The sequence below is a fragment of the Mustelus asterias genome, chromosome 15, assembly GCF_964213995.1.
Source record: "Mustelus asterias chromosome 15, sMusAst1.hap1.1, whole genome shotgun sequence".
In the NCBI taxonomy this organism is placed as follows: Eukaryota; Metazoa; Chordata; class Chondrichthyes; order Carcharhiniformes; family Triakidae; genus Mustelus; species Mustelus asterias.
Genome location: NC_135815.1, coordinates 12475402 through 12497015, shown reverse-complemented (window position 1 = coordinate 12497015; position 21614 = coordinate 12475402). Strand labels below are relative to the sequence as shown.

At 47.9% G+C, this 21614-nt stretch overlaps 1 protein-coding gene across 3 annotated transcripts in view; it reads left to right on the top strand.

Moving 5' to 3' along the window:
* smyd3 (SET and MYND domain containing 3) overlaps positions 1 to 21614 on the top strand; it is a 738112-nt gene that overhangs the window by 372176 nt on the left and 344322 nt on the right. The gene's annotated exons all lie outside the window — the stretch shown is intronic.

Below are 21614 nucleotides of genomic sequence, written 5' to 3'. Positions count from 1 at the left end.
AGTCATATGTAGGCCAGACCAGGTAAGGACGGTAGAGTTCCTTCCCCTAAAGGACATTAGTGAACCAAATGGGTTTTTCCGACAATTGACAATGGTTTCATGATCATCAGTAGATTCTTAATTCCAAGTTTTTTTTAATTGAATTCAAATTCCACCATCTGCCATGGTCGGATTCGAACCCGGGTCCCCAGAACATTAGCTGAGTTTCTGGATGAATAGTCAAGTGATAGACCACTAGACCAATGGCCACTAGGCCATTGCCTCCCCACAAGGCCTTCAACGATCGGAAAGGAGGTTTGGAACATGCAGATGCTGGACATGCGTCTATGAACAGAGCTGGGATTTGGTGCTTATTGACCATTCAATAAGCTCGATATTATCAAATGAGCGAGAATGTTGTGGTTGAACTGCGATCCTTCACAAGAACAGACAAAAAGAAGTTATTCTCATCTCATATTGATTGTTGAACTCCATTTTTGATTTGATTTGATTTATTATTGTCAGATGTATTAACACACAGTGAAAAATATTGTTTCTCGCACGCTATACAGACAAAACATACCGCTGATAGAGAAGGAAAGGAGAGAGTGCAGAATGTAGTGTTACAGTCATAGCTAGGGTGTAGAGAAAGATCAACTTAGTGCGAGGTAGATCCATTCAAAAGTCTGACAGCAGCAGGGAAGAAGCTGTTCTTGAGTTGGTTGGTACGTGACCTCAGACTTTTGTATCTTTTTCCCAACGGAAGAAGGTGGAAGAGAGAATGTCCGGGGTGTGTGGGGTCCTTAATTATGCTGGCTGCTTTGCCGAGGCAGCGGGAAGTGTAGACAGTCACTTGTGAGGTTTTTGTCTCGCAGGTTTGAGTAAAGAGGGCTCCACACTGTTGCGTATTGTGTAGTGGTTTGGTTCAGCGTGCTCACAAACAAAAAACTGGCCAGAACTTTCCAATTGTTCACGCTGGTGGGATCTTTTGATTTGTTTCGATTTGATTTATCGTTGTCACATGTGTTGGAATACAGTGAAAAATATTGGGTTTTTTTGGTTCCACGGAGAGCCCAACACTGGTTTCCCAGTGGAGTGGGGTGGGGTCAATGGGCAATCCCATTGAGACCAAAAGGTCCCACCACCAGCCAATGTTGTGCCGCCTCCTGCCATGATAACAGTGCCACGGGGAGGCCAGAGAGTCCGGCCCACTGCTTTCTCCATCACCTTCTCAACCAACACACGCTGATAGCTGAACTGTGGTTGGGTTTCACAGGCCTGGACATAGTATCTACATTAAATATATGGCTGGGAGAAGCACTCCGAAACATAGAAACTAGAAGCAGCAGTAGGCCATTCGGCCCTTTGAGCCTGTTCCGCCATTCATCTTGATCATGGCTGATCATCGAATTCAATATCCTGATCAGCCCCTTCCCCCATATCCCTTGATTCCTTTAGCCCCAAGAGCTATATCTAATTTCTTCTTGAAATCAGACAACATTCTGGCCTCAACTACTTTCTGTGGTAGTGAATTCCACACATTCACCCACCCTCTGGGTGAAGAAATTGCTCCTCATCTCAGTTTTAAAAGGTTTACCCCTTATCCTCAAACTATGACCCCTAGTTCTGGACTCCCTCACCACTTCATACAACAGCTGCAAAAACAACCATTATCTGATGTGTATCAGAATAGGAATGCAAATAATGGAATTTCGACTTGGTGCTTAAAAAATAAAGATTAACTTTATTATCAATCGAGCAAAGACTAGTTTGTATGCAAGAACAAATAGGTTTTTATTAGCAAAAGACTTGGAGCACACCCATGCCGATGAACTGGTCCAGACTGAGGCAGGGGGGTGGGGTGCAGTCGCCTTTATACCTGGACTGGGAGGGGGGGGGGGGTGGGGGGGGGGGGGAGAAGTCTCGGGCAGGGCCGGCAGGGATGTGTCCAGGCATGTCACATATACAGGTAATAAGCTAACAGTGGTTTACCACAGGGGGGAGAGCTGGGGAGTGGCAGGGTGGGGGGGTGGGGTGGGAGCTGGGGAGTGGCAGGGTGGGGGGTGGGGGGGTGGGAGCTGTGGAGTGGCAGGGTGGGGGGGGGCGTGGGGCGGGAGCTGGGGAGTGGCAGGGTGGGGGGGGTGGGGCGGTAGCTGGGGACTGGCAGGGTGGGGGGGGTGGGGTGGGAGCTGGGGAGTGGCAGGGTGGGGGGGGTGGGGCGGTAGCTGGGGACTGGCAGGGTGGGGAGGGTGCTGGGGAGTGGCAGGGTGGGGGGGTGGGGCGGTAGCTGGGGAGTGGCAGGGTGGGGGGGGTGGGGCGGGAGCTGGGGAGTGGCAGGGTGGGGGGGTGGGGCAGGAGCTGAGGAGTGGCAGGGTGGGGGGGTGGGGCGGTAGCTGGGGAGTGGCAGGGTGGGGCTGGGGAGTGTCAGGGTGGGGGGGTGGGCTGGGAAGTGGTAGGGTGGGGGCGGGCGGGAGCTGGGGAGTGGCAGGGTGGGGGGGGTGGGGCGGGATCTGGGGAGTGGCAGGGTGGGGGGGTGGGGCGGGATCTGGGGAGTGGCAGGGTGGGGGGGGTGGGGGGGGAGCTGGGGAGTGGCAGGGTGGGGGCGGTGGGGCGGGAGCTGGGGAGTGGCAGGGTGGGGGCGGTGGGGCGGGAGCTGGGGAGTGGCAGGGTGGGGGTGGGGAGTGGCAGGGTGGGGGGGTGGGGCGGGGGTTGGGGCGGGGGGTGGGGAGTGGCAGGGTGGGGAGTGGCATGGTGGGGGGGGGTGGGTGGGACTGGGGAGTGGCATGGTGGGGGGGTGGGTGGGGCTGGGGAGTGGCAGGGTGGGGGAGGGCGGGAGCTGGGGAGTGGCAGGGTGGGAGTGGGTGGGGCTGGGGAGTGGCAGGGTGGGGGGGGTGGGGCGGAAGCTGGGGAGTGGCAGGGTGGGGGGGTGGGGTGGAAGCTGGGGAGTGGCAGGGTGGGTGGGGGGGTGGGGAGTGGCAGGGTGGGGGGGTGGGGCGGGAGCTGGGGAGTGGCAGGGTTGGGGGGGGTGGGGCGGGAGCTGCGGAGTGGCAGGGTGGGGGGGGGGTGGGGAGTGGTAGGGTGGGGGGGTGGGGCGGGAGCTGGGGAGTGGCAGGGTGGGGGGGTGGGGCGGGAGCTGGGGAGTGGCAGGGTGGGTGGGGTGGGGCGGGAGCTGGGGAGTGGCAGGGTGGGTGGGGTGGGGCGGGAGCTGGGGAGTGGCAGGGTGGGTGGGGGGGGTGGGAAGTGGCAGGGTGGGGTACAAAGCACATGATTGGTCAAGTCAAAGAACGGAAAATCTCACTTCCTGGTTTGTTGGAACTGGGGAAGGGAAAAGAAAATCAGCCAAGAATAAGCTGGAATATGTGGATTTGATAAATTGAAAGCTAGACCCAGTTTATCAAATCCTGTCAGATTGAAACCAGACTGTGCGGCTGCACTAACCTTTTCACTAACAAGTTTCCATTTAAAGCCTCGTCATTTCTGACCATGTCTGCGCTGCAAATGAAAACTCATTTCAATTTACAAGGCTGGCGGGATATTTCAGTCAGCGCGGGGGAAGAACAACAAAGAGGAAGAAGTTGGTTTTGAGAGTGGTGCAGTCGATATTTTATAGATATGATTTATAAAGTTTTATAGCGTTAGTTTGGGGCATGAATGTGTAAAGTCGTGGCTTTAATTGAATTAATTAATGTGGAGATTGACTCCAGAGTTTTCTCTTAATATCGGAGAAAACTAATGAGGTGTTTTTATTGATGGCTGCCCTCGAGCTTTCCTGTTTAATTAAAAATATATGGAATTGCCAGGATTCCAACACGTTAATATTTGGTTTACGCAATACAAAAGCAAACAGATGGAATTCTGGATTCTCTATTCCCAGGGTTCTCAGCTTCTGCCTGGATTATGGGATGACCGAGAGGGAAAGTTGTTGACTTATTCAGACCCTTCTCTTGTTGTCAGGTGACTGCTTTACCTTCTCCTCTGAGTGGGCTGATTTATTACTCCGTGGGATCGCTGGCAAGGCCAGCTTTTGTTGCCCATCCCTAATTGCCCCTTGAACTGAGTGGCTTGCTCGGTCATGTCAGAGGGGCAGTTAAGCATCAACCACATTGCTGTGGGTACAGTAAGAAGTCTCACAACACCAGGTTAAAGTCCAACAGGTTTATTTGGTAGCAAATACCATAAGCTTTCGGAGCACAGCTCCTTCGTCAGGTGGAGTGGATATCTGTTCTCAAACAGTGCAAACAGACACAGAAATCAGATGTAGGCCAGACCGGATAAGGACAGCAGATTTCCTTCCTTTTGGCGAGCCCGATGGGTTTTTATGACAATCGCTGATAATTTCATGGATGCCGTTGCTGAGACTAGCTCTATATAGTCCAGATTTATGAATTGAATTGAAATACCACCAGCTTTATGCCCCATCATGGTGGGATTTGAACTTGTCTTCCTGGAGCATTCACCTGGGCCTCTGGATTATGAGTCCAGCGACGTTACTGCTATGTCACCATCTCCCCTCTGGAGGGCCCTTGTAGGGCAGAATGTTCTGGTCCCGGTGATGCCGACTCCCCTGAGGTGGGGTGACTGCACGTAGACTCTGGCGGGACTGGAAGATCCCACCAGCGGCCAGTCGATTGCTGTATCTACCATGGGGAAACCCACTGGAGTATGGAGGGGATGTGGAAAATCTCATCTGTGGTCTTGTGGTTAAGAGCACAATGGGAGCTTTTCGCTATGTTTAAGGAAGTGTTCGATACCACACTGACAAGATAATTGGATGTGTGTTTTGGAAGGATGTGTTCCAATGGGCTGAAGAGTCGTATGCACCAGAATAGTTTATCTATCTCTGTCAAAGTTCCAGCTGTCTGTTCAATTCCAGGCGAGTGGTCATTTCAGGTTCATGCTCCTCTAACGTGCAACCAGAAATGAACCAGCTCCTGCAAAATGCCCATCCTCTTCTAATCAATGAGCAAATCTGTCGGAGATCCATGTGATCATCAGAAGAAGAAAGTTGGCATGGTGGCACGGTGATTAGCATTGCTGTCTCTCAGTGCCAGGGACCCGGATTCAATTTCGGCCTCGGGTTACTGTCTGTGTGGAGTTTGCACGTTCTCCCTGTGTCTGCATGGGTTTCTTCTGGGCACTCTGGTTTCCTCCCACAGTCCAAAGATGTGCGGTTTAGGTTGATTGGGCATGCTAAATTGAACCTAGTGTCGGGGATTAGCAGAGTAAATGTGTGGGGTTATGGGGATAAGACCTGGGTGGGATGTGGTCGGTACATGGGCTGAATGGCCTCCTTCTGTACTGTAGGAATTCTATTCTATGATTCTATGAAAGAGGTTTTGATCTTTTGAGGGAGGGCAATGGCCTAGTGGTATTATCGCTGGACTATTAGTCCAGAAACTCAGTGAATGTTCTGGAGACCTGGGTTCGAATCCTGCCGCGGCAAATGGTGGAATTTGAATTCAATTAAAAAAAATATGTCTGGAATTAAGAATATACTGATGACCATGAAACCATTGTTGATTGCCGGAAAAACTCATCTGATTCACTAATGTCCTTTGGGGAAGGAAATCTGCCGTCCTTACCTGGTTTGGCCTACATGTGACTCCAGAGCCACAGCAATGTGGTTGACTCTCAACTGCCCACAGGCAAATGGGATGGGCAATAAACGCTGATGTGGAGATGCCTGGTGTTGTTAAACTTCTTACAATAAATGCTGGCCAGCCAGCGACGCCCATGTCCTATGAATGAATAAAAAAGAGATTACTTTTCATTATTGGAGATTGATTTATTGATCTCAGATATCTTCTAAAATGATTTTCAGTGGCTTTCCAGTCAAAAGCTGTAGTGGGGAGCCCTGTGCTAATGAATACAAAGGGCTGGAACCTTCTGGAAACTTGTGTCTAAGTAACAACACATCAACAATTTGTGCCAAAATTCAAACATTCAAGTTCCCAAAAAACATTTTGACGCAGCACAACTCACTTTTTCTTTATTCATTCCTGGGATGTGGGTGTTGTTAAAATAGCCAGTATTTGGGTGGTATGGTGGCACAGTGGTTAGCACTGCTGCCTCGCAGCACCAGGGATCCAGGTTCAATTCCAGCTTGGGTCACTGTCTCTGTGGAGTTTGCACATTCTCCCTGTGTCTGCGTGGGTTTCCTCCAGGTGCTCCTGTTTCCTCCTACAGTCCAAAGATGTGCAGGTTAGGTGGATTGGCCATGCTAAATTGCCCCCGAGTGTCCCGGGGGGTAAAAGGTCTGTGCAATAAATCGTAGAATCCCTTTGGTGCAGAAGGAGGTCATTTGGCCCATTGTGTCTGCATCGACTCTCTGACAGAGCATCTTACCTAGGCCCACTCTTGCCCTGTCCCTGTAACCCCACACATCTACCATGGCAAATCCATCTAACTTGCACATCTTGGGACACTAAGGGGCAATTTAGCATGGCAAATCCACCTAACCTGCACATCTTTGGATTGTGGGAGGAACCCGGAGCACCTGGAGGAAACCCACGCAGACACGGGGAGAATGTGCAAACTCCACACAATCACCCAAAGCCGGAATTGAATCCGGGTCCCTGGCGCTGTGAGGCAGCAGTGCTAACCACTGTACCACCCATATAGAGGCAATTCCATCGACGCCCACACCACAAGAATGAATAAAGGAAAAGTGAATTGCTCTGCGCCCTAATTTTTTGGGACCTTTGCGCCAGCCCTGTGAAAGGTTTCCATTGTGCTGTTTGCTACGGTAGTGACAGTGATGGTGAATTTCCTTCATTCATGCAACACAAGGAATTTTGCTGCCATCTACTCTTCACTGAGGAAACAATTGACCAACTCTGTGGCTCCTCCAAGAAGATCTGAAGACATGTTGTATCTCCCTCAGAGCTTTGTCAACAAGAATGCCTTTTGTCTCTCTTCCCGTGCCTTCAGAGTATTTATTAGCATTAACTGTGCATCTTAGACCACTGGATGTTCTTGTGATACTGCTCAGCAAGGCCGGCAGAGTTGCTCTTACCGATGTCTACAAAATTATCAGGCTCATATTAGCTTAAATTAAGTACGAAGATGTGCGGGTTAGGTTAATTAGCCATGATAAATTGACCCTAGTGTCAGGGGATTAGCAGGGTAAATACATGGGGTTACGGGAATAGGGTCTAGGTGGGATTCTATGATTCTGTTCTATGAGACTGCGGGAGTAGGATTTCAGAGGAGAGGTTCAGACTCGAGAAGATACTTCTAAGGCAGGTATTAAGGTATCCTTATTTACAGAAAGTGATCAACATGTTAGTTAATTATCCAGATGGAATATTGAAGAGAAAAACAATTGCTTAATAGATGCTGAGATGATACGAGTATTTTTCTAAACGGGAGCATCAAGCTGGGCTGGCCAGCCCAGCCCAGCCTTCGCTGTTACGATCTTGAAATCTTCTCATTTTTGCCATTCCTCTCGACAAGGGATGTGTTAAGGTTGCTGCTGTGGGAGATCTGACTGAATGATGAATATGTTTCTTTTTTAAAATATTTATTCATGGGACATGGGCGTCGCTGGCCGGCCAGCATTTATTGCCCATCCCGAGTTGCCTGAGGACAGTTGAGAGTCAATCACATTGCTGTGGCTCTGGAGTCACATGTCGGCCAGACCGGATAAGATTGGCAGATTTCCTTCCCTAAAGGACATTAGTGAATCAAATGGGTTTTTCCGACAATCGACAATGGTTTCAAGGTTCTTAATTCCAGAATTTTTTTTTATTGAATTCAAAGTCCACCATCTGCCGTGGCGGGATTCGAACCCGGGTCCCCAGAACATTAGCTGAGTTTCTGGATTAATAGCCTAGCGATAATACCACCAGGCCATCGCCTCCCCCTCAGGGTAAATGATTCCTGAGTGGACAGGATATATCACACTGGATCCTAAAGAGCTGCTCAATGTCAGGTTAATAGGTGATACTTTGCCTGGTTGTGCTCCAGATAATGTGTTCCCCCGGGGTGTGGGTGGGATGGGGGGGGGGTGGTAGAATGAGCACACTCATGAAGCAAAGGTTTTGGCAGGAAGGCGAGAGGGCACTGAAACACTTGAATGCTGCCAGTTGAGATTGTCTGAGATTGCGAGTAGTGGATACCGCCAGGACTCAGAAAGAAGATCATTAAAGGTGCAGGGAGGGGGAAGGGGGAGGACGGTTCATATTTTTCTGGGCAGGCGGTGCGGAAGGAAGTGGGGGGGGGTGTGACATCTTGGGGGTGCCCCCCCAACCGCCCTCCTCCCCACCTTTCCTCACTTAGGCTTAAAAATACACTAATCGTATGTTGGCATGGGCAGCGTATGCTTCATGTTAACAGGCTCCCTAACCAACATTAATTGACCTGTAAGCTTTCATTTGAAAGGTTCCTGACAGTGTCCGACTCCCTAGTGTAATGTGGGGATACGGCCGGGGGAGGTGGGCTGGCCGTACCTTCACTTCACAGCGGTGACATGTAAGATCCAGTCCCTCATTCTGGGGGGAATAGGTTTGAGGGGTATGGCGAGAGAGAGAAGTGCATTCTTGGGAATAAGAATGGGTTTAAAGCTTTTTTGATTGTAGAAATTGTAATTTTGTTTTTGCAGCCAACCCACAGTGAGCTCTGTCTGTCAGCTAATCGTGAAGTAAGCAATGCCCTAGAACTGGAAGAGGAAAGAATATCTCCCATTTGACCTCAACCAGGTTTGCTGTTGTTTCCCCAGGGGCTGGGTTCCTGAGGAACACGCGGCTTAATGCCCCTGGCTGTCTCATGTAACAGCCTGGGTGTTAAACCTGATGGAGCATTGCCTTGTCACCCTATTGGACTGGTTTATAATCAGTATCTTTGCCCTGCAATGTCAGCATAGTTGACTGCTGACAGATACCTGATCAGAAATCAGTTCAGCATCAAATGGGGACTTTGAGGGTAGGTGTGTGAGAGCTGCCCCCACTTTGTGGCTTGTTAGGATTCACCTGGCTGTGGGGGAAAGGAGTTGAAGATCTGGCTAAGTACGTGCGTATATAAATCCTGCTCTGTCTGTACCCCACTGAGTGTTCAAGATGCTCGCCTGTCTCGGAAAGGTATTCATTTTGATCCCAAATTTAGCATGGGGTGGTGTAGTGGTAATGTTGCCGCATTAGTAATTCAGAGGCCCAGGTTAATGCTCTGAGGACCTGGGTTCAAATCCCACCAGGATGAAATTTAAAATCAATTAATGAAATCTGGAATATAAAGTCAGCCATGAATTAATCATCATCTGCTTCACTAATGCCCTTTTAGGGAAGGAAATCGGCTGTCCTTACCCGGTCTGGCCTATAGGTGACTCCAAACCCACAGTAATATGGTTGACTCTCAACCATCCTTTGAAATGGCCCAGCAAACCACTCAGTTCAAGGGTCATTAGGGATGGGCAATAAATGCTGGCCCAGCCGTAAAAGAATAAAAAGAATCAGTGAGTACCCTCACCTCCGACTCAGATGTTTGTTCAAGCCTCAATCCAGGACGTGAGCACGTAAACTGTGCGGGAAGAATGTTCCCGATATTGGGAAAGTGCAGAACTAGGGGTCACAGTCTAAGAATATGGGGTAAGCCGTTCAGGACTGAGATAAGGAAGAAACTCCTTGTGGTTAAAGGGATTAAAGGGTACGGAGAGAAAGTGGGAGCGTGATACTGAAAGTGCATGATCAGCCATGATCATATTGAATGGCGGAGCAGGTTCGAAGGGCCGAATGGCCTCCTCCTGCACCTATTTTCTATGTTTCTGTGTAAACCCGACTCTTCCTCCAGCTCAGCACTGAGTCTGTGTGTTCCGCACTGCTGAAGGTGCCACACTTCAGGTCAGACTTTGAACCAAGGAACCTGATTGTTTGACGCTGTGGTCCAGGTGAATGTTAAAAAGCAAGGGTAGGGCTTCTCCTCGGGAGATACACGCCAGCATTACCTCAGGACCTTAGATTGTGACCTTTCTCTTCCATTTTAAACCCTTTTAAAAAAATATTCCACACATGCATTGCCACATTCCCTCCCCACACACCCGCCCACCCAGCCACCCGCCACTCTTCCTCCCGCACCGGGCCATCTGTCTTTGAACATAAGAACAAAACATAAGAGCTAGGAGCAGGAGTAGGTAATTCGGCCCCTCGAGCCTGCCCCTCTGTTCAATACCATCATGGCTGATCTTGTCTCAATTCCACTTTCCTGCTTGTTCTTAAAGTTGCGACGTTTTGTTGTAATCTCTCACAGCTACACTTCAAATATAACGCATTTCTCTCTCTCTCTCTCATCAATTCCGACAAAGACCCAAATGGACTCGAAATGTCAACTCTGCTTTCTCTCCTTACACATGCTGCCAGACCTGCTGAGTTTTTCCAGCATCTTCTGTCCTTGTTTCAGATTCCAGCCTCCGCAGTATTTTGCTGTTTTTGTGGGCGATTTCCTGTTATTCAGCCAATAACGCATAACGACTTAGCACAGGCGGCACAGTGGTTAGCACTGCTGCCTCACAGCGCCAGGGACCCAGGTTCGATTCCAGCCTCGGGTCACTGTCTGTGTGGAGTTTGCACGTTCTCCCCGTGTCTGCGTGGGTTTCCTGCAGGTGCTCCGGTTTCCTCCCACAGTCCGAAAGATGTGCGGGTTAGGTGGATTGGCCGTGCTAAATTGCCCCTTAGTGTCAGGGGGACTAGCTAGGATAAATGCATGGGGTTATGGGGATAGGGTCTGGGTGGGATTGTGGTCGGTGCAGACTCATAGCCATAGAGGTTTACAGCATGGAAACAGGCCCTTCGGCCCAACTTGTCCATGCCGCCCCTTTTTTTTAACCCCTAAGCTAGTCCCAATTGCCCACGTTTGGCCCATATCCCTCTCTACCCATCTTACTCAAGTAACTGTCTAAACGCTTTTTAAAAGACAAAATTGTACCCGCCTCTACTACTACCTCTGGCAGCTTGTTGCAGACACTCACCACACTCTGTGTGAAAAAAGTGCCCCTCTGGACACTTTTGTATCTCTCCCCTCTCACCTTAAACCTATGCCCTCTAGTTTTAGACTCCCCTACCTTTGGGAAAAGTTGTTGACTATCTAGCTGATCTGTGCCCCTCATTATTTTATAGACCTCTATAAGATCACCCCTAGGCCTCCTACGCTCCAGAGAAAAAAGTCCCAGTCTATCCAGCCTCTCCTTGTAACTCAAACCATCAAGTCCCGGTAGCAGCCTAGTAAATCTTTTCTGCACTCTTTCTAGTTTCTAGACTCAATGGGCCGAATGGTCTCCTTCTGCATTGTAGGGATTCTATGATTTTAGGATCCTATAACTCAAACTCTTCAATACAATCCATTCGAAGGTGAAACATTTCAAGATGTTTCTGATACGACAGGTTTCTCTTCCCTTGCGTGGCTCAGGGTCCTTTCAGGCCTCTCTGTCTCTCTCTCTCTCTCTACATGTATATAAAAAACTGTGTTGAAACCATTATTCTGTGGAACTTTAAAGTCTGGCTCAATTAGCTACGGATGCTGTCCCTTGGCTGCTAAATTCATGATGAGGTTTGTAGCTGAGGAGCTGTAAAATCAAATCCCGAAGCAATTTGCTCCAACACCATTTCACAGCAAAGCCAAGCCAGCATTTCCTCTCTCTGTTGAGAATAGGGAGTTAATGTGAGAACGTTTCAGCCTTTTTGCGCTTTAATCCCCCTTTGAAGGGCATTTATCAATTAACAGACCCAAAACGGAAAGGCAGAATGAGACCAGAATTCGCTTTGTATATCCTCCCTCAGCTTCCTGCAGTTCTGCTTGGATTCGGATCCAATACCTCGACTCTAAGGGAAGGGTAAAATTGTTCATGTATTTGGCCGAGTCACGGTCCTGGAAACAGTTTCAATAACAATTTTACACTTCCCTTAGAGTTGAGACATTGGACCAAAATCAGCGAAATTATAGAACCATTTCAGAATGGAACGGATCCTTCGCAAACTGTGCAAAACCTCCAGAGAGGACCAAGTGTTGATGTGAGATTCGGTTCTCTGAATATATTACTATTCAGAATAAATCTGCACAGCAATAGGGGAGATTATTTTAATGTTCAAACCAAATCAAACAACTAGCCAAAATGTAGTCAATCCCTTCTATTCTGATTTTTTTTTCGAAGTGTTTGGTTCCTGTGCAGCTTATCTGTAGCAGTTGTATTTATGACAGTGTGAGGTTCCGCGGCTGTGCCAACAGTGACAGGAAAGACATTCCCAAAGAAATTGTGACCCAGGATATGGGACAAGAATGCTCCTCTCTTTTATTTGGAGCAGCACTGTGGGATCTTTTACCTCCACCTGAGACTTCAGAGGGGCATTATCTGCTGCTGAGTGCCCCAGCATTGGTGACCCGCTGGACTTGAGGTTGCATTGGAAGAGGTGGCCCAGTGGTTGACACTGCTGCCTCACAGCTCCAGGGACCCAGGTTCGATTCCCGGCTTGGGTCACTCTCTACTTGGAGTCTGCACGTTCTCCCTGTGTCTGCGTGGGTTTCCTCCGGGTGCTCTGGTTTCCTCCCACACTCCAAAGATGTGGGGGTTAGGTGCATTGGCCTTGCTAAATTGCCCCTTGTTATCCCGGGATGCTTAGGTTAGAGGGATTAGTGGGGTAATATGTGGGGTGGCATTGTTGACGGTGCGGGGTAAATATCCTAGGTGGGATTGTTATCGGTGCAGACTCGATGGGCCGAATGGCCTCCTTCTCTACTATAGGGATTCTATGATTGTCAGTATGTTGGCCATCTCTTGTTTCTTTCTGATGTTATGTGGAGACCACAGAGGGGAAATGCATTAAAAACAAGGTTTCAATACAAGGTTAAAATGAGGGGCATGGAGGCAGGGGAGAGAGATAGTCAGATAGATTATTCAGTGAAGAAAATTCTTCACAATAACGATCCCACCTTCACCTCTGCAATCACTACCTCATCTCAATAAATCTCAATGTAAATAGTGAGTGCCACAGAACAAGCAAGCCTTGGAACATCATTAAAGTAGGACATAGAAATGGTCCTCTTTAATTGACAACTGCTGCTATTGACGCCAGATCTCTGAAAAGAAAAATGTGCATTCAATAACGTGACATTATAATGTTATTTAAATTCCGATTGATAATCCATATTAAAAGGAAATGCTTCCTGTCCTGTCAGTAGTCGGAGGATTCACAACAATTAAGGAACTTTTCCGACATAAAATTGTCCTGTGACCATCAACCGCAGCATTCATCGTGGTGGTCTCCTCTTTCATGTGCATACAGCATCATATCACCCATAAATACAGGATATAAAAGTGTCTGAAAACTGGATTAATGCTCTCGTTAGTAATACCCCTCCCTCGGCTGGTCTCTCACCATCCATCCTTCAGCCCATCCAACACTCTGCATTCTGTATCTTAACTCCCATTAAACAATCTTCACCAATACCACCTCTGCTCCCTGACCTACATTTGCTCCCAACCTGACAATGCCTCCATTCTAAAATTCTCATCCTTGTTCCCAGATCCCTCCCTATTTCTATAATCTCCTCCAGCCTGACAACATTCCGAGAGCCCCAAACTCCACCAATTATAGCCTCTCGCCTATCCCCGATTTTTTATTTATTTGATGACTCCAGCATTAGCAGCCGTGCCTTTAGCTGTCTACGCTGTAGAATCCCTTCCTTAAACATCTCCACCCCTCTATTCCCTCCTTTAAGATGCTCCTTAAAGCCTACCTTCTTGGTCACTTGTGCTCATATACAAACAATGAACAAAGAACAGCGTGGCACAGGAACAGGCCCTTCGGCCCACCAAGCCTGCGCTGATACATGACGCCTTTCTAAACTAAAGACCTTTTGCCTCTTCCCGGTCCATATCCCTGCCAATTCACATATCTGTCAAGATGCCTCTTAAACGTTGCTATTGTATCTGCTTACACGGCATGGTATCGGATCTGGTTTGACAATGTGCCTTTGGACATGTTAATATGTTAAAGATGTTATTGGAGCGCAAGTTGTTACTGCTTTTGGCAGTGCCATTCAAATGAAGAGGTGTGAGCTCTTGAATGAAGTGAGGAAAGCAAGCAGCGAAGACAGGATCATTCTGAAAGTTGGTGAGCCAGGTAAAACTGACCAGCTTTCCAGAGAGCTGACTGATAATGTGCCGGAACAAATGATGATGATCTCAACCTGTTTTTTTAAAAAAAGTAATGCTTCGGTGAGAGAAACAGTCCGATAAACACAGGGGGAGCTGAGATTTCAAGTCACTGAAAGGCTGTCCTGAGGCAGTGGGCTGCTGCACACTCAGTGGAAAGATGAGTCACTGTCTCTGTCTTCATGTTAGGTGAAACTAGAAATATTGGGCTGGGTCTAGGAAAAGTTTGAAGTTTTAAAGTTTATTTTTATTATTCACAAGTAAGGCTTACATTAACACTGTAAAGAAGTTATTGTGAAATTCGCCTAGTCGCCACACTCTGGCGCCTGTTCGGGTCAATGCACCCTAACCAGCACGTCTTTCAGACTGTGGGAGGAAACCGGAGCACCCGGAGGACACCCACACAGACACAGACAGTGACCCAAGCTGGGAATCGAACCCGGGTCCCTTGTGCTGTGAGGCAGCAGTGCTAACCACTGTGCCACCGTGCTGCCCCTGTTAAGGGGCACAGACTGTTAAGGGGTGCACCACAATGCTGTGTCCAGTTAAAGCCTACGTTGGACTGGGGTGGGCACAGTAAGAAGTCTCACAACGCCAGGTTAAAGTCCAACAGGTTAATTTGGAATCACGAGCTTTTGGAGCGCTGCTCCTTCATCAGGTGACTCACCTGATGAAGGAGCAACACTCTGAAAGCTTGTGATTCCAAATAAACCTGTTGAACTTTAACCTGGTGTTGTGGGACCTCTTACTGAGTTAAAGTCTAGAATAATGATGCTACCTAAAATAAATGCTGACCTCTGCTTGTCTATTTTCGCAACACATGAAACCCGTCTTGATCGCGGCACATCTGACCTGCGACCTTTACCCCCTGGACTCCAGTGTCTTCTTCCTTTGGTCCTCCCCATTCGGTCATGCGGTCCTCTCTGCCTCCTTTTCCAGTTCTAATAAGGTTGATATTCCAATATTGCCATCAAATAAGATTGCAACTATTGCGGGCTTTCTTCCACAAGGCAGAAAACATTTCTTACAGTATCAATGATTTAGAGACTTTTATTTGATGGTGGTCAAGGGAGGTTTAGATTTATCAGCCAAGGAATGTATAATACTTTCCATTGATATTGCATGGAATCTGAGGATGTCGGGGTAACACCTTGCTATTTTTAGTTGCTGACTGACTAGCCGTATAATTCTCACATTATCTGTTTTTATTTCAGATTTTTTATGTAAGCTTTTGTATCATACACCTCTCCACATATGACAGTGTATGTATGAATATATATACAGCTATATGCAGGGCAAATACGTGGGGTTATGGAGATAGGGCCTGGGTGGGATTGTTGTCGGAGAATCGGTGCAGGCTCGATGGGCCGAATGTCCTCCTTCTGCACTGTAAGGATTCTCTGATTCGATGATAAATATATCATAATATTTTTAATGTAATATATAAAATATTATATATAATGGACCCAGACCCAGGTGGTTCTAAGATAGCAGCTTATTGCTTTTACAACATTAGATGATTCTGTCGATGACTGAACCATTACTGGAGAACAACTGAAGCGACATTCCTTCAGCCTGCAGTGCCGTTGCGTACAATGGTTGGGCCATAAAACACTTGGATTGCTGTTGCCAAGCAACCCTTCTTACTGTCACTTGATTTGTGGATTCTTTTAACTCTTCCATTGCCAGCGCAGAGTGAGCTGTCTGTAGCTGCAACCTGCCCCTGACAGGGAAGCAGTACACTTTGCTATCCTTTTGACCTTATGTATTGGAGCGAATATTTATTACATTGACTGCCAAGAATGGGTCTGTGCGAAAGCACTCATTTTATTGATCTTCTATTAGGTTCCGCTTATCACACATTTGTCAATGCTGATGTACTGAGCCAAGGAGTCTTGACCACCACCAGTGCTAGTCTCTGACTGACCAGTGGACGATATGCTTCGGAAATGAAAACCGAACACTGGAAAACCCCGGCAGGTCTGGCAGTATCTGTGGAGAGAGAAACAAAGTTAAGATTCTGAGTCCAATGTGACTAAGGGCGGCACGGTGACACAGTGGTTAGCACTGCTGCCTCACAGCGCCAGGGACCCGGGTTCGATTCCCGGCTTGGGTCACTGTCTATGTGGAGTTTGCACGTTCTCCCGGTGTCTGTGTGGGTTTCTTCTGGGTGCTCCGGTTTCCTCCCACAGTCCAAAGATGTGTGGGTTAGGTGGAGTGGCCATGCTAAATTGCCCCTTAATGTCAGGGGGACCAGCAGGGTAAATATGTGGAGAGGGCCTGGGTGGGATTGTGGTCAGTGCAGACTCGATGGGCCGAATGGCCTCCTTCTGTGGTGTAGGGACTGTATGATCCTATGACTCTTCTTCAAAACTGGTAGCTTCCATTGGACAAGATACTGGTAGAAGTTTCGCTGGAATTTCGCTGGGCGACACGGTGGCACAAATGGTTAGCACTGCTGTCTCACAGCGCCAGGGACCTGGGTTCGATTCCTGGCTTGGGTCGCTGTCTGTGTGGAGTTTGCACATTCTCCCCGTGTCTGTGTGGGTTTCTTCCAGGTGCTCTGGTTTCCTCCCACAGTCCAAAGATGTGTGGGTTAGGTTGATTGGCCATGCTAAATTAATCCTAGTGTCAGGGGGATTAGCAGGGTAAATGCATGGGGTTACGGGAATAGGGCCTGGGTGGGATTGTGGTCGGTGCAGACTCGATGGGCTGAATGGTCTCCTTCTACACTGTAGATATTCTATGACTTGCAACGTGAATGGCAATGCTTAGTTTTTTGGAGCAAATCCAATTTTCCTTCATGTTCCCGGCTCCCTGCCATTTTCCTCTGGCTTTTTTCTGGTCCGGGAACACCTCATGCGCAAAATGCACACCTGCCCCCACTGAGGTTGAGTTCTCCATTTTAAAAGTGGGGGGTGGGCGCAAAAATCAGATTTCTATCCGCACACCATTTTCATCTGGGGTCTGGGCTTCGGAAGTCTAGAAAAACCAGACGTCAGGTTTGACAGTTCGTGAGAACTTGGAAAACTTGTTGATGGGTCTGGAACATGCGAAAGAGATAAGTGTAAAGTGCTTTAAATAACATAGTAGGCTATGGACTAAGCGCTGGTGCATGGGATTAGTATAGATTGGTATTTGATGGTCAGCATAGACGTGGTGGGCCGAAGGGCCTGTTTCTGTGCAGTCTCTCTCTCTATGACTCTCTCTCAGGATTAAGTGATGTGCTCTAAGGTAGATGCATTTTTAATACAGCGACACATGATATGGTTCGTTCTTTTTCTCGGTAACTTCACCCTTATATTGACCTACCTGGTAGATGGAAACAATGGCCTAGTGGTGTTACCGCTAGACTATTAATCCAGAAACTCAGCTAATGTTCTGGGGACCCTGGTTCGAATCCCACCACAGCGGATGGTGGAATTTGAATTAAATAAAAATATCTGGAATTAAGAATCTACTGATGACCCATGAAACCATTGTCGATTGTCGGAAAAACCCATCTGGTTCACTAATGTCCTTTAGGGAAGGAAATTTGCCGTCCTGACCTGGTCTGGCCTACATGTGACTCTAGAGCCACAGCATTGTGGTTGACTCTCAATTGCCCTCCAAAGGGAACTAGGGATGGGCAATAAAATGCTGGCCAGCCAGCGATGCCCATGTCCCTCGAGTGAATGACATGCCTAACAGTGCTTTTCAAATGGAGAAAGCATCACAAAGCATGAAAAATATTACAAGATGCCACACCAGCTTGTGCTGCCATCTTTCCTATCATGATTTTAAATGGCTGTAAGCTGATTTTAAGAAAAAACTGGTTTTGACAACTTGGTGGGGAAAAAGTCTAACCACCTGCTTCATTACATTGATTGACAGGCACTCTGCTTTGAAATTAAAATGAGCACTTGCTGTTCTTCCCTTCTCAGAGAGTAGTCTATTAATGGAGAGCTGTGGCCATTATCAATGCTTCACTGAGTTTCAAGTCCTAATGGGTTTTAGCACGGTAGGTCTTCCATTGCCCTCAAAATGAATGACAGTTCAAGAATCTGGAATAACAGATTGTCCCTTTTAGGTGGTTTCTGGTTTGCTGATACACACAAATAAGATTATAAGTATTACAATTTTATTTTCACATGGCCTGATGCATTTTTTTATCAGTATCAATGATATGGAGACATTTATTAGATGGTGGGAGGTTTATGTTTTTTGTCAAGGAATGTGAAATATTTTTCATTAATATTGCATGGAGTCTGAGGACAGTACTTGGTGTGTACTGAGTGATTGGCTATGGAGGGTACATGGGGGGGCACAGAGTTAGCACGGACAATGTAAGGGGTCAGAGGCTTAGAATTACGGTGGGTAGGAGGTGTGCGAGGTGAAGGGTGAGGTTTAGATGGATTTGTAAACCCTGTTGGAAAGCAGGGATGCTGTGTTAGAAAACCAAGGCGGGTCTTCTAAATTACCCTCCTCCACACCCACACTCCTCTCCTATTCTGGCAAGGCTTGCAAACTGCACTGCAAACGTGACCCCATTGTGAAAAGATAAAAATGATGTGAAGTCGCGCATGGGTCGAGTGTGCAGTTTGCGACCCCTGTAGGAACTTGGCACAGACTTACCTGAGCCCAGAGGAAGATTTGACCCATGGTCTTCTGATGTTTAAATCAGCTGCTATGAATCCCTTCGTTACCGCACAGCACCGATAACTGTGGATTAGAATGAAGATCTTAGTGGTCTTAAATACTAACCCTTGTTTAAACCTTTACAACAGAGTGTGCAGATTCACTCGGGTCGAATCATACAGCCCTTTGTAGCACTATCGTCCTTCTGTTTAACCTTGGATTGGCAGCAGTGGGAGATATCCCACTGCCAACATCAATTTGCCAGATAAATAGTCATTAAAAAGCTGGCTGCAAACTGACATTTCTGCACCTACAAACCGTGGTCACAGCTGACTGGTTTAACTATTTCACAACTACCACCGCCGACGTGCAGTAAATTGTGTCTGGAACATAGCAAACCATTCCAAGATGTTTCAGAAGGAGGTAATGGGACAATAACAGACTCTCCCACCAAAGGAGGAGAACACCTTCAATTCGATTTCAATTCAACTTTATTGTCATTCTCTAATGCACAACAATAAATGCAACGAAAAGTGAGCTTGCAGGCTCCCAAAATACAAAAAAAAGCAAAACAAAGTAGTTATTATAAAACAGTGCCAATAGTCATTAGTGTATACATGCATATTGCACAATGCCCATCGCCTGGGAATATGTTAAGAACAAAGAACAAAGAAAATTAAAGCACAGGAACAGACCCTTCGACCCTCCAAGCCTGCACCGACCATGCTGCCCGACTTAACTAAAACCCCCTACCCTTCCGGGGACCACATCCCTCTATTCCCATCCTATTCATGTGTTTGTCAAGACGCCCCTTCAAAGTCGCTACCGCATCCGCTTCCACTACCTCCCCCGGCAACAAGTTCCAGGCACCCCCTACTCTCTGTGTAAAACATCTGCCTCATACATCTCCTTTAAACCTTGCCCCTCGCACCTTAAACCTGTGCCCCCTAGTAATTGACTCTTCCACCCTGGGAAAAAGCTTCTGACTATCCACTCTGTCCATGCCTCTCATAATCTTGTAGACTTCTATCAGGTCACCCCTCAACCTCCGTCGTTCCAGTGAGAACAAACCAAGTTTCTCCAACCTCTCCTCATAGCTAATGCCCTCCATACCAGGCAACATCCTGGTAAATCTTTTCTGTACCCTCTCCAAAGCCTCCACATCCTTCTGGTAGTGTGGCAACCAGAATTGAACACCATATTCCAAGTGCGGCCTAACTAAGGTTCTATAAAGCTGCAACATGACTTGCCAATTTTTAAACTCAATACCCCGGCCGATGAAGGCAAGCATGCCATATGCCTTCTTGACTACCTTCTCCACCTGCATTGCCACTTTCAGTGACCTGTGTACCTGTACACCCAGATCCCTTTGCCTATCAATACTCTTAAGGGTTCTGCCATTTACTGTATATTTCCTATCTGTATTAGACCTTAAAGAACGGAGTTCAGCTGGGTAACAGCTCTGGGGAAAAAACTCTTCCTGAGTCTGGTCATGCGGGCTCCAATGCATCTGTAGCACCTCCCAGATGGTAGAGGGGGGCAAACAGTCTGTGGGTGGGATGTGTGGGATCTCTGGTGATGCTAAGAGATCTCCCCAGATCGACTTCAGATCTCTCTTAAAGGAGAAGGGAGACAACGCAGGAGAGACAGGGGTGAAGAGATTTAGGGAGAGAATTCCAGAGCCTGGGACCTGCAAGACTGGAGGCATGGCCGCTATTGGTGGGCAAAAGGAATGGGGGTTGGATAAGCGATGAGAATTGGAGGAAGGCACAAAAACAGAAAATGCTGAAAGTTCTCGCCAAGTCAGGCAGCATCAATGGAGAGAGAAACAAGTCAACATTTCAGGTTGATGACCTTCCATCAGAACCACTTATCTTGCTGTTGTGGTGGAGGGAGAAGGATGTCTTTGAGGATGGTGAGGCTGGAGGAGGTTACAGAGATGCTGAGGAGAGAAGCTCAGGGGGGATTCGAATACAAGGATGAAAATATTTAATTTGGGGTGTAGGTGGATCAGGAGATCATGCAGATCTATGACCAGTCAATGGTTGTGGGAGAAATGGCTGATAAATGAGGTGCCCAACTCTAGTGTAAATCACCAAAGCTGCACCGAGGGCATTGCACTCACTTTCCACCCAGCTATATCCTGAGGGGCGGCAGTGGCGTCATGGTAATGTCGCAGGACCAGTAATTTAGAGGCCCAGGCTAAAGCTGTGGGGACATGGGTTCAAATCCCAGCTGGTAATATATTAATGAATCTGGAATCATAGAGCTAGTCTCAGTAATGGTGACCATGAAATCATAGGATCCCTACAGTGCAGAAGGAGGCCATTCGGCCCATCGAGTCTGCACCGACCACAAACCCACCCAGCCCCTATCCCCATAACCCCACATATTTACCCTGCTAATCCCCCTGACACTAGGGTCAATTTAGCGTGGCCAATCAACCTAGACCGCACGCCTTTTGGACTGTGGGAGGAAACTGGACCACCCGGAGGAAACCCACGCAGACACGGGCAGGAGGTACAAACTCCGCACAGTCACTTGAGACCAGAATTGAACCCGGGTCCCTGGCACAGTGAGGCAGCAGTGCTAACCACCGTGCCACCAACTATCGTTAATTGTTATAAAAACACTTCTGGTTTGCCAGTGTCCTTTAAGGGGGGAAATCTGTCGCCCTTACTCTATCTGACCTCCATACTACGTGGTTGAAGGTCTCAAATGGCCTAACAAACCACACCAATTCAAAGGGGCAATAAGTGAGAGATGGGCCATAAATTCTGGCCTCACCCACGATGCAAGTATCCCATGAAAGAATAAAACAAAATACAAGATGGCAGGACGGAGAGCAGCAAGTGGCGCTAGCTGGTTCTTTTTCACACAG